Source organism: Lates calcarifer, unplaced genomic scaffold (assembly GCF_001640805.2).
Source record: "Lates calcarifer isolate ASB-BC8 unplaced genomic scaffold, TLL_Latcal_v3 _unitig_1746_quiver_3062, whole genome shotgun sequence".
Lineage (NCBI taxonomy): Eukaryota > Metazoa > Chordata > Actinopteri > Centropomidae > Lates > Lates calcarifer.
This window is the reverse complement of record NW_026115733.1, coordinates 1-8490: the sequence shown is the minus strand read 5'-3', so window position 1 is coordinate 8490 and position 8490 is coordinate 1. Positions and strand designations below refer to the sequence as shown.

General features: G+C 49.4%; 1 pseudogene; it reads right to left on the bottom strand.

Annotated features, from left to right (window-relative positions):
• Positions 1-2006: 2006 nt before the first annotated feature.
• Positions 2007-8486, bottom strand: LOC108890353 (suppressor of cytokine signaling 7-like; annotated as a pseudogene).
• Positions 8487-8490: the final 4 nt, after the last annotated feature.

The following is an 8490-nucleotide window of genomic DNA, read 5'->3' as shown; positions in this document are numbered from 1 at the left end:
AACTGATCCTCGTCCTGAAATCCAGTTTAACTGTTACTGCTACATAAAAGTTGTGTAAGGTTAAATGGTCCCGTGTGGAGCTGTACAGCAGGTGACAGGTCATCAAACATCAAACAGCTGAATCAGAACAAACACTGATGAATAAATTAAAACTGTTCAGCAGTTTATAAAACATCCTCACCACAGGGTTCATTCAGTTCTGGAGATTTTGACTGTTTCACACTGTCTTCATCAGCTAAACATCAACACAGACCAGGTCAAAGGTCAGACCTGAACAAACCTGGTGAGGAGAGAGTTTTATCAACTGTTCAACATGTTGGTGTAAACAGAACTTTTTGTTAAAGACACGAGCTTCATGAAGTTTCTCCAACACTGAGCTGAGAGACGATGTTCAGATGTCGAGGTCTTTCTCAGTCCACGGTCTCATCTGTTCTCAGAAACAATCCACATGACCTGATGTGTTCCTGCTGAACCATTCAAATTTACTGAGGTGACGTCTGTGAAGAGCTTTTAGTCAGTCTCCATGGTCATCCTGAGGATAACAGTTCTGTGCTGATTTCCCTCTGACTGAAGTTTTGTTTTGTTGGAGCTGAAGTTGTTTGTCTGATGCGACGGAGGATCAGAGCCAATGTTACGTTAAAAATAATCACAGGATATAAAGAAATCAAATCACTGGAGTCTAACTCTGGAGTCTTCTCTCAACCAAAGTCTCTGTCACTTTATCTGTAACCTTTGACCAGGCGATGGAGTTGAACTGATTGGATCTGACGTTATCAGAGAAACGAGGAAACAGCTCCTCCTGACGTCCTGTGTCTGCAGAATACCATCAAAATAACTGATTTTTAACATGAACCTGTTTCATTCTGGTTGTAATCAGCTGGTCTGTTTGTTTTAAAGATGAGGAGACGTCTGAGGAAAATTCAGCTCCTGATAAAAACCTCCTGAACACTGAAGGAATCTGACCCAACAAATAAAACACTGATGAATTATTTAACGATTAATAAAACTAACTCCATGTTTAACTTCTCTGTTAAAGCTCAGAGCTTCAATAAGTTTGTTCTCACAGGAACCTTGCATCAGTGCATCAGAGAGTCCCTGATACAACTTTCACTTCACTTTACTGAGCCTGGTCTTAAAATGAACAAACCAGAACAGTGATGGAGACCTGATGAAAGCAGAGCGACTCGTTCCTGTCGTCCTCAGGTGAGTTCTACCTGCTGAGAGGTTCACAGCTAAAGAGAAAACTACCGGAGTTAGAGAGAGTTAAACAGACTGACAGAGTCCGCAGCCCGACAGGAGAGACATGGAGCAGGAGGATTATTTAATTATTGTCACCGCTGCAAAGTTATGAATTTGTAATTATAGGACTCTGCAGGGCTTTTAATTTGAAACAACGGTCACAGGAAGTGGTGGAGTTAATACCTGGCTGAGGTGAGAAAAGGAGCTAAAGGCGGATTTAACTCATTTAGTTGGATCTGTAACTGATCCTCATCTACTGGGACAAATCCACAATCCTGTGAAGCCGTTATTGTCTGAGTCTCTACCTCCCGAACAGTCGCATCGAAGACCCAAATCTGAGTCGGGTTCAGGCCCCACTGAATATAATGACAGTTTTCCTCTAATGTTATGACTTAATTCCTGATTTAATAACTTTTTCTCCAACAGTGGCTCTGATCCTCCATCATGGGACTTCAAGTTAAAACTGTGTTTAAGCTGGTTCCCGTAACGTTGGTGAACTGGACTCAGACCTGGTTCAGACCTAATGAACGTGGACTGACAAAGACCTCCAGAGTTACAGCTGTGAAGTTGTTTTCAGGTGTTGGAGGTCGGAGGATCCTGGAGGCGACTGAATGTTTCTCTCCTCACACTGAACTTCTTTGTTTGTTTCTTTTAGAGATTTTTAGCGTCGTCGTCGTCGCTAACGGTGACATTTCCTTAAGTCTGGCTGCTCAGTGATGACATCAGAAGAGAGGCGGAGTCTCCACATCCCCTGCCCCCCTCCCCTCCACACACACACCAGTGTCGACTCCCCGTGAGCCAATCAGAGAGCCCCGGAGGAGGGCGGATCATCTGAAACTCCGGCCCGGATACAGGACTGAGCGGAGGGAGCTGATTGGCTGCAGTCTGTGAGACCAGTTCGAATGTTTGATCGAAAAACACGAGGAACAAAATAAAGAAGGGAAAATAACTGCAGGGAGGAGAAGAGAAACGTGTTACTGCAGTGAATCAGTCTGTCGTATGTTAAAGACGAGTCGTTACAGTTTCTGACTCACGCCGTCCTCTCGGGCTCCAGTGCTACGTTTGGGACTCGACCCCCGGCTGGCTGCTTGGCTCTGGTCCTCGCTCCTTCAGTGTCGGGTTGATCTCCTCCTCGGGGTCGTAGTAATAAAACTTCCTCAGGTAGGCGATCAGAGGCCTGAGGAGAGAGACAACAAATCAACAACAACAGTAAAAGAGACCAGAAACAGATGGAGGCACTGGTATTCCAGCAGCTCCTGGTTAAATCCCTGTTTTTGTCAATGGAGTCTGGTAGAGATATATAGAGAGGTTCAGGGTTCAGGGTCTGGGGGAGGTGGACTCACGTGGGCAGCGGCAGCTCCTGGATGTGGTCTATACGGACCAGCTGTCTGATGCAGAAGCGGCCAGAGATGCTGCAGAGATTTAACGCTGCTGAACCTGGAGACCGGGTACAGGAGCTGGACCGGGGTCGGAGGCAGACCTGAAACACAGACACTGACAGCTGATTGGTCTGAACACAGACAGCTGAGGTGACACTGACAGCTGATTGGTCGGTGAGTTACCAGGGGACTCTGGAGCGCAGGAAGTAGAGGAACTTCCCATTCTTGGAGTGCATGATGGCTCTCTCTATGAACTCCACCACAGAGTGACAACGATCCTCAAACTTAGGATGACACCACAGACTGAACGTACCTGAGGAGGAGGAGGAGGAGAGAGAGGAGGAGAGGAGGAGAGGAGAGGAGGAAGAGAGGAGAGGAGGAGGAGGGAGGAGGAGAGGAGGAGGAGGAAGGAGAGGAGGAGGAGGAGGAGGAGGAGGGAGGAGGAGGAGAGGAGGAGAGAAGGAGGAGAGGAGGAGAGAGAGGAGGAGGAGGAGAGAGGAGGAGGAGGAGAGGAGGAGAGGAGGAGGAGAGGAGGGAGAGGAGGGAGGAGGGAGAGGAGGAGAGAGAGGAGGAGAGGAGGAGGAGAGGAGGAGAGAGGAGGAAGGAGGAGAGGGAGGAGGAGGAGGAGAGAGGAGAGGAGGAGAGGAGGAGAGGAGAGGAGGGAGAGGAGGAGGAGGAGGAGGAGGAGGAGGAGAGGAGAGAGATGAGGAGGAGGAGAGGAGAGAGGAGGAGGAGAGCAGGAGGACAGGAGGAGGAGCAGAGCAGGAGGAGGAGGGGAGGAGGAGGAGAGGAGAGAGGAGAGGAGGAGAGATTTTTATCTTTGTCCTGTGTGTGTGTGTTACCTCTGTGTGTGTGTGTGTGTGTGTGTGTGTGTGTTACTCTGTGTGTGTGTGTGTTACCTCTGTGTGTGTGTGTGTGTGTTGTGTGTGTGTGTACCTCTGTGTGTGTGTGTGTGTTACCTCTGTGTGTGTGTGTGTGTGTGTGTGTGTGTGTGTGTGTGTGTGTGTGTGTGTGTGTGTGTGTGTGTGTGTGTGTGTGTGTGTGTGTGTTTACCTCTGTGTGTGTGTGGTGTGTGTGTGTGTGTGTGTGTTACCTCTGTGTGTGTGTGTTACCTCTGTGTGTGTGTGTGGTGTGTTACCTCTGTGGTGTGTGGTGTGTGTGTGTTACCTCTGTGTGTGTGTGTGTGTGTGTTACCTCTGTGTGTGTGTGTTACCTCTGTGTGTGTGTGTGTTACCTCTGTAGTGCTCCATGCGTGTGTGGTGTGTGACTCCCTGGGACCTGAAGCTCAGACTCAGGATGTATCGTGGATCTGAACTGTCCCGGACCAGGAACGACCCGTCAGGTTTCCCCTTCAGCTTCATCTCAGCGTCCTCCCAGTTCATCGGTCCCCCAGTACCACCCACACTGAACACACACACACACACACACCACACACACACACACAGTAGTTTCAGTTGTTAATCAGTTAAACAGCTGAAACAGGAAACAGGAAGTCTGTGACTCCTCCTCCTCCTGATACTGATCAATACTCAGATCAGTTTCATGATCTGTTATGTTCATTCACTTCAGCTGTTTATTGTTTTATATTTGTCATTGTTAATAAAGTTTATTATTGAGTTTCTTCTCTAAGCTGACAACACGTCTTCTTCTCTTGATTTATTCTGATTAAACTTCCTGTGTCTGTCCCCCCCCCCCCCCTCATAACTGAGCGTGGCCCCCACCTTCTCCAGTTCTCTGAGGCTGGTGGCGAAGCTGCTTGGCGTCGGGTCGACTGAGGGGACAGCGGGCAGCGAGTCTGGGTGGGAGGTGCTGACCGTCAGGACGCAGAGGGACGGGCCGAGGGAGACCTCTGAGGAAGGTGTCTGAGGACAGAGACAGAGTCAGACTCACCTGTCCACAGGTGAGGGGGGAGAGTGTGTGTGTGTGTGTGTACGTGTGTGTGTGTGTGTGTGTGTGTGTGTATGTGTCACCATTGAGGCTCAGGCTGTGTTGGATGGTGCTCAGGGGGGGGGGCAGGGCCAGAGGTCGGGGGGGCAGAGACTGCATCGACGCCCCGACGCCGCGCTCCAGGAACGGACCCTGCTGCTGAGGAGGACCCCCGAAATCATCTGAGGACACACAGAGTCACATGACCTCAGTCACATGACCACACAGGAAGCAGCACAGACACAAACAGAGGAGGTGAAAACAGAAAGCAGAGGCAGAGGAGGAGGAGGAGGAGGAGGAGTACCGAGCAGACTGAGGCTCCGTCTGGGCGGGGGAGGAGGAGTCGGGGGGTGAAGAGAGTTCCCCCCCCTCCGAGAAATATCCACATCAACCAGAGACACCGTCTCACCTGGACACACAGAGAGAGGAGGAGGAGGAGGAGAGAGGAGGAGGAGGAGGAGGAGGAGAGAGAGGAGGAGAGAGGAGGAGGAGAGAGGAGAAGAGGAGGAGAGAGGAGGCGAGAGGAGGAGGGAGGAGCAGGAGGTGTTAGAGCAGAGAACAGTAGAAATGTTAGAGCAGCAGCAGCTTTTAGAAACAGAAAGAAGAAACAGACGTCATTTAATCAGAAGAAGAAGATGAGCTGGAGCAGAGAACTGGAACCAGAACTTCATGTTATCCACAGAAACCTGCTTATTCAGTCCACATGATCAGAACCAGGTTCTGTACAGGTCATCCGGGTCTCTGCAGGTCTGTCCTGTTTCCTGATAGTTTGGGTTCTACTGGAGTTCAAACACCACTCTGTGATGTGGACCGGATCAGACTGTGTCCTCCATCTTTCTTTTACTGACTGAGCATCATCAGAAACCTGAACCACAATCCTGGGTTTCTACCTGAGTCCTCCAGCAGAACCAAGACCAGGTGTGAAACTAACAACCTGGACCTGCAGTCTGATTCCACTGAGACCAGGACCTGACCCATGAACACAGACTCCTCTGCAGAACAGAAACCTGAACCTCGACTCTGAAAAACCTCCTGAGACGAAACACCCAGTCACAGAGTCACAGAATCACAGTCACAGAGTCACAGAGTCACAGTCACAGAGTTACAGAGTTACAGTCACAGAGTCAGAGAGTCACAGTCACAAAGTCACAGAGTCACAGCCACAGAGTCAGAGAGTCACAGTCAGAGAGTCAGAGAGTCACAGTCACAGAGTCAGAGAGTCACAGTCACAGAGTCAGAGAGAGAGTACAGTCACAGAGTCACAGAGTCACAGTCAGAGTCACAGTCACAGAGTCACAGTCAGAGAGTCACAGAGTTACAGTCACAGAGTCAGAGAGTCACAGAGTCAGTCACAGAGTCACAGAGTCACAGCCACAGAGTCAGAGAGTCACAGTCACAGAGTCAGAGAGTCAGAGTCACAGTCACAGAGTCAGAGAGTCACAGTCACAGAGTCACAGACAGAGAGAGTCACAGAGAGTCACAGAGTTACAGTCAGAGAGTCACAGTCACAGAGTCACAGAGTACAGAGTTACAGTCACAGAGTCACAGTCACAGTCACAGCAGTCACAGAGTCACAGGAGAGTCACAGAGTCACAGTCACAGTCACAGAGTCACAGAGTCACAGTCAGAGAGTCACAGTCACAGAGTCACAGTCAGAGAGTCACAGAGTTACAGTCACAGAGTCACAGAGTTACAGAGTAACAGAGTCAGGTAAAAATAGCTCTCACACACACAGACACAGTAACTTATATTCAGACGTACCAGTGAAAGCAGGACTGAAGGGCACCGGAGAGAAGGCACTGTGAGGTCTGGACACCTGCAGCCTGATGGGAGACATCAGAGGTTAAACTGAGAGCAAGTGAGTAAGTGATTGATGACACACCTGATGACACACCTGATGACACACCTGACACCTGAGAGTGTTTGTTCAGGACTCAGACGTTAACTCTCAGTGATCTGTTCACACTGAGCTGTGGAAACAATGCCGTCGCCATGGCAGCAACGCCTCGTCTCTCTCTGCTGAGCAGTGAGGATGATCATCACCATGACGACAGATACCAAAAAAAAAAAGTCCTCTGAAGTTTAATGTGAGTTAAACTCTGACCTGAGACCAGAACAGGAAACTGACGTCTGCAAATGTCTGGTTGGAGAGAAATCACTGCTTCAGATTTTCACCTGAAACATTCAGAAACATCAAACTCCAACACACTCTGAGACTGAGAGCGTCTGAGACGAACCAGGACTCAGGAGACAGGACAGGAGATCCTGGTTCTGTCTTTAAAAACCACCTCTGAACGATTCTTTTTGACCAGCTGCTGTCCGTCACGTCTTCAAACACGGTCAGCTCTTCTTCGTTGATTTGTGATCTTTAATATCTCCACATCTTTGACCTAAACTGTTCTGAGTCATTCAGAGGTGAAATCAGATACGTGTCACTTTTTAATCTGTCCGTCTACTCTCTGTCCGTCGCACCTGTGTGAACAAAGGGCCCATAATGCACTGCACTGCGTTACTGACGTGACAATCCAGCACTTCTCTGTGAGATGCAGATACATGAACAGACCCAGAGTTACCTAAATAATGGTGAGAGCGTCTGAGTGCAGAGCAGGACGTCCTGCCACAGAGTTTAACTCTGTCAGAGGAGGAAACACTCAAACACACCTGAGGATTCATCTAATGAAGAAAGACGGAAAACAACCTGAGATCTGAGTCCAGTCGTTCTTACAGTTAGTCTCTTTTTCTGCAAACAAAGGAACCAAACTGGCTGTAATGTAATGAAACAGTCTGTTAGAGTGAACAGTCTGTTAGAGTGAAACAGTCTGTTAGAGTGTTGCATTGTGGGTTGTTTGTAGCCATGTTGCTAAGCTAACAGTCTGAGTTCAGCGAGTCTTCAGTTTCAGCTGCTTCGTTAGAAATGAAACGAGGAGTTTCAGTCGGTCGAGAGAGACGGACTCAGTCAGCTGATCAGAGGTCAGGAGGTCGTCTGAACCTAAAGCTGTTTCACTGTCAGACTGAGGATGAAGATCTTCTTCTCCCATAAACAGAGATGCAGTGAATCATTTACTCAGTGAGTCGGAGCCATGGTGAGCTCTGACTCTGAGCAGACGTCTGCAGATTCAACACCAGATCAAACTGTGGCACCAACAAGTCGCTTTTCACATGAAGAGAAACACGACTTTCCATTTTCAGAAATAAGAACTCTGCTTTTCCACCTGCTGCTGCACATGTGGTTTATAAGTGAGTCGTCAGTCTGATGTTTACAGCTCGGTTTCACTTCCTGTCAGAGCGACCACTGAACAGACGTTTGATGGTTCAGTCTTGAAGCCAGTGAACAGCAGTTTATTTCCATCCACAGCTGTGTGAAGTTACACCAAATGATCAGCGTTCAATAATAATCAATAATAATGATTCTGGATTAATCAGTTGAATGAGTCGTTTGTTCAAAGTCTAAACTGAAACATTTTCAGTTTCAAAAATGTAAAACAGAGAAAATCTGAATGTTTGATCGATTGATCTAAACGAACCTTTAACTGATCAGTCCCTGATCACCTGTCTGTATCCATCACAGCTGCTCTCAGGTCAGTGTTTACCTGTTGTCATGGCAATAAGCCCCCCCCCCCCCCGCGGGCCTCTTACCTGCTGCTGTCCTGCTCCATGTTGCTGCAGGTCGACCCCCACACGTCCAGCAGACTTCCCCGGACGAGGTGGACGAGGCCAGGGACGGCCTCTTGTCCAGGAGCCCCCCGACCCCCCGCTGGAGCTCTTGGTCCTGAACAGTTTGCTGAGCCGGACCTTCAGGGACCCCCTTTCCTCGACTTCCCCCGCGGCGTCTTCTCCCCGTCCCTCCCTCCTCCCACCTCCCCCTCCAGGACCACCAGGGGGGGAGGCAGACCGCCCCGCTCCCCCTGAGGCCACGCCGAGTTTGGGGGTGGTGGCGCGGCTCTGG